This window comes from Scylla paramamosain, chromosome 36 (genome assembly GCF_035594125.1).
Source record: "Scylla paramamosain isolate STU-SP2022 chromosome 36, ASM3559412v1, whole genome shotgun sequence".
NCBI lineage: Eukaryota > Metazoa > Arthropoda > Malacostraca > Decapoda > Portunidae > Scylla > Scylla paramamosain.
In genome coordinates this window covers 7,101,908-7,106,907 of record NC_087186.1, presented here as the reverse complement: position 1 = coordinate 7,106,907, position 5,000 = coordinate 7,101,908, and the positions used below count along the sequence as shown (strand labels likewise).

The window sequence follows — 5,000 nt, the reverse complement described above, 5'->3', positions numbered from 1 at the left end:
TTCCAATTGCACACGTAAGGAAATGCAAATATATCACTCACTATTTTTCCTGTTTGGTGGCTTGAATTTCTCTCCCTCATCATCATTTCCTTCTCTTTCTCCCAGGCTGGGTCAACTGAGCCCTTCACCTGTGGCTGCTCTAATGATCTCACCTGTAGAGAGGGAACGGGGGTGGTGAGTGCCTTTTGTTGTCCTCTCTCTCTCTCTCTCTCTCTCTCTCTCTCTCTCTCTCTCTCTGTGTGTGTGTGTGTGTGTGTGTGTGTGTGTGCATACTTCCCTACTTCCCTTATCTCCTGCTGTGTCACCCTGAATAGTTTATTGATACATACATAAACACACATATAAATTATACATTACACGAGGCTTGCTCGCAAACAACACCGCGCGTGACAGGTCAAGAGAGCAGCGGGGTTGGGGAGGGGTAGGAGGGGAGAGGATGTCATGAGGTCAAGGCAGACAAGATTGGGTCATGGTTGGGGGACAGAGAATGGAGGAGGGAGTCGAATGAGAGGAAACAAGTGGGAGAGAGATCAGGATATGGAGAGAAGGGAAAGGAAGAAGAGATAGGGAGGGGATTGTCATGCAAGAAAGAGGAGGAGGAGGAGGAGAAGAGGAAGGGTAAGGAGTAGTGGAGAAGAGAGGAAGGGTTAAAGGAAGTGTCATTATCGAAGGAAAAGGGAAGTTAAAGGGTAGAAAAATAAAAAAAAAATAAGATGATAGAGAAATGATAATCTAGAATGAAAAGGGAAGGTGATGAAAGCAAGATAAAGAGTGAAGAGGAGGGAAAAGATGATAGACAGAAAGAGAAGGGCAGTAAAGGAGAGGGAAACAAAGATGATAGAGAAAGAATGGAAAGGGGAAGAAGAGGAAGGGGGAGCTGAGAAGAGGGAGATGATAAGGGGAGTGTCACGGAGGCAGGTAAGGAAGGAAACGAGGCAGGGGAAGAGAGAGAGAGAGAGAGAGAGAGAGAGAGAGAGAGAGAGAGAGAGAGAGAGAGAGAGAGAGAGAGAGAGAGAGAGAGAGAGAGAGAGAGAGAGAGAGAGAGAGAGAGAGAGAGAGAGAGAGAGAGAGAGAGAGAGAGAGAGAGAGAGAGAGAGAGAGAGAGAGAGAGAGAGAGAGAGAGAGAGAGAGAGAGAGAGAGAGAGAGAGAGAGAGAGAGAGAGAGTAGTGGCATTTAGCAGGAGGGGAATGAGATAAGGGAAAGGAGAAAAGAGGACGGAGAGAAGAAAGACGAAAAGATCAAAGAGAGTGGAAGAAGAAGAAAAGACGATAGAAGTAGAGGGTACAAAGAAATAAAAGGAAATGGAAAGAGAATTAAGTGGAAAGGTAAAAATGTAAGAGGGAAGAGGGAAAGGTGAGAGAGAAAGGGATAAAGAGAAGAGAGGGTTGAGATGATAAAGAGAGGAAGAAAGGGAATAAGGGAAGGGTTGAGAAATGGTAAAGAAGGAAGCAAAGAGTGAAAGGAAGGAAAATATTAAGTGAGGGAAGGGTTGAGAATGAGTAAGAAAGGAAGCAAGGAGTGAAAAGAAGGAGACTAAGAAAGGAAAGGGGTTAAGAGGAGTGAGAAGAATTAAACACTTGACTCTTCCATACACAAAGGCATCCACCCACCCATCAACACACACACACACACACACACACACACACACACACACACACACACACACATATGTACACAACAATCCCATTCAACCACCCACCCATACGACCAACCACTAACCCACCCACAGATCCATCCACCCACCTACACACACACACACACACACACACACACACACACACACACACACACACACACACACACACACACACACACCATAGGACTAACGAAGATAACAAGTAGAAATGGAGGCAGAAGAACACGAACCTGTCTTAAATCCTGCACAGTACAACTAGGTCAGCACACACACACACACACACACACACACACACACACACACACACACACACACACACACACACACACACATACATACATACATACACTAAGAATCTTAATTACAAAAACGTTCTCTTTCACAACACAATATTCTAGATTAAATAAACATTATAAGAAATTCAACTAAATACACGCTTTACAAGAGAGAGAGAGAGAGAGAGAGAGAGAGAGAGAGAGAGAGAGATCCAGTTTTCACCAGCAAGACAAACAAGAACCACTAAACACTCAGTCACAAAACAAATAAACAAATAAACGCAAACAACGCCATTCCATCGCAAGACAAAACAAAACAAACAAAAAGAAAGACAAATAAAAGACAACAAAAGCGTAGAAGCGAATAAACAAACAAGGACTGACAGATGAAGATGAATAAGGAAGATGAATAAGATGAATAAGCCGTCAAAGATAAACGAGAGATAAACAATAAAGAAGAGGGAAACGAGCAAGTAGTAGTAGTAGTAGTAGTAGTAGTAGTAGTAGTAGTAGTAGTAGTAGTAGTAGTAGTAGTAGTAGTAGTAGTAGTAGTAGTAGCAGTTGTAGTAGTAGTAGTAGTAGTAGTAGTAGTAGTAGTAGTAGTAGTAGTAGTAGTAGTAGTAGTAGTTTGTTATTGTTGCTGTAGTAGTAGTAGTAGTAGTAGCAATAAATAATAATGAAAAAGAAGAAGAAGAAAATTATGATGATGGAAGCAATGAAAATGAAAATAAATAACAAAAGATAAAATGAACAAGGAAAAAAAGAAACAACAAAAAAATTAAAAACAACAAATAAATAAAAATATAAACAAAAATACGAAAGCTCGAAAAGCCTGACAATAAAGAAACAGTAAGGAGGAGGAGGAGGAGGAGAAGGAGGAGGAGGAGGAGGAGGAGGAGGAGGAGGAGGAGGAGGAGGAGGAGGAGGAGGAAGAAGACGTCACGTTCAGGGTATTAGTGAATCTTTGTCCCGTCAATCACTTGTTAGTTCGTCTGTTCGTCTTTTATTTCTTGGATTCCTTGTTTATCTATTGATTGGATTGTGTACGAACTCTCTCTCTCTCTCTCTCTCTCTCTCTCTCTCTCTCTCTCTCTCTCTCTCTCTCTCTCTCTCTCTCTCTCTCTCTCTCTCTCTCTTATTAGTAATCATTTTTTGCTGACCGCTTCACTCCTGATAAACTTTAACCCTTTCCTCTTCCTCCTCTTCCTCCTCTTCCTCCTCCTCCTCTTCCTCGTCCCTTCACTCGCAGCTCTCCCTCCCTACATAACGAGTACGCCAAATTTTCCGCCTCTAATCCGCGTATTAAGACACATGTTGGCTGGACAGGATTGCCAGTCTTAATTGCGCCGCCTCGTCCCGCCTCCCCCTGCCTGAGTAATTGGCGTAATCTGCACCAGCCAATCGTAAAGAAGCTGCCTGATGCGGTGGCCAATGAGGTGCTCGCGTCCGGAGATGAAAGCAAGAGAGGCCGGGGTCGCGTGGTGGATGCAGGGCTAGGATACAATAAGGTCTGGATGCCTTGTGTTTTTTTATACGGACATTAGTAAGGAAGGAGCAAGGGAGCGGTGATGAGTAATAGAAGGGATGATGTTAAGAGTCATGTGGTGGATGCAAAGCTAAGTTATAATAAGGTCTAGATGTCTCGTTTTTTTTTTCGTTTTTTCTTTAAGGGATATAAGTGAAAGAGGAATGAGGGAGAGGAGTGCTGAAAAAATGATTTAAGAGATTATGTACAATGAGTGACCATATTTTGCAACACTTCTGCGCTGGGACTCCACTATATTCAGAAGGCTCTAATTAAAGTTACACGAGTTATAAATGTGTTTTTTTATCGTTTTCATGACAGATTAATATGATTTTTACATTATTAACAGGAGAAACACCCTTGAGAACCCGGCTGATCATCTCTGTGGCCTTTGAAAACAGTCGTGGCGAGAGAGGCAGAGACAGAGATAAAAATACCTATAGAAACACAAACCAAAACAATAAAAAAAAACATTCGAAAAAAAAATACACATCCAAACCATACAAAAAAAAAAAAAAGATAAAAGATAAAAGATAAAATAATTCAAGCTTACCACCAATGACATCAAAACGAAAGAAAACGAATCACAAGGATGAAAACGGCCCGGTGACATTCAGGGAGGAGAGACAAGAGGAGCCATCGATTCCCGGGCATAAAAACGGACACAGCAGCAACATGAAAAAAAAAAGAGTGGGGGGTTGAGATAAAAGAGCAGGCAGGTACACTCCAGCCCCATTAGTGAGAGGCGCAAGAAAGTGAGAGTGGCATTTGGCATTTAAAAGAAGTGATTAAAGAATACGTCACCACCAGAGAGAGAGAGAGAGAGAGAGAGAGAGAGAGAGAGAGAGAGAGAGAGAGAGAGAGAGAGAGAGAGAGAGAAACTTTAATGATACACACTGAAAAGACAAAAATCAACACACTAAATAGGTACATAATTAAACAGCTAAATAATTAACTAACTAATTAACTAACCAACTATATAACAAACAAACTTACTAACTAGCTAACTAACTAACTAACCAATCAAACAACTAACTAGCCAAATAACTAAATAAACAGATAAATAAAACTTCCACTGCCCTTGTAGACAGGGTGGAATCAAAAGAATTTCGTCTTATCAGCTCCTCTCCTCTATCTGACTGTCTTCAGCCTTTCTCTCATCGCCAGAATGCTACATCTCTTGCTATCTTCTACCGCTATTTTCACGCTAACTGCTCTTCTGATCTTGCTAACTGCATGTCTCCCCTCCTCCCGTGGCCTCGCTGCACAAAACTTTCTGCTTTCTCTCAACCCTTTTCTCTCCACCTCTCTAATACAAGAGTTAACCAGTATTCTCAATCATTCATCCCTTTTTCTGGTAAACTCTAGAACTTCCTGCCTGTTTCTGTATTTCCTCCTTCCTATGATTTGAACTCTTTGAAGAGGGAAGACAATTATAGTATCTTCCGATTTCGAATGATCCTTTTTGACCTCTCGTTAGGGACTGGCACTCTGCGTGGGCCTTTTTTCTCAATTTTTTGTTGCCCTTGGCCAATGCCCCTCTTACACAAAAAGATATGTACA

At 41.8% G+C, this 5,000-nt stretch overlaps 1 long non-coding RNA gene across 1 annotated transcript in view; it reads right to left on the bottom strand.

The window, feature by feature from the left end:
- Positions 1–41: 41 nt before the first annotated feature.
- Positions 42–5,000, bottom strand: part of LOC135090786 (uncharacterized) — a 103,471-nt gene continuing 98,512 nt past the window's right edge. The window contains exon 3 of the long non-coding RNA XR_010262116.1: positions 42–152. This is a non-coding gene — a long non-coding RNA (uncharacterized LOC135090786). The remainder of the gene's footprint in view (positions 153–5,000) is intronic.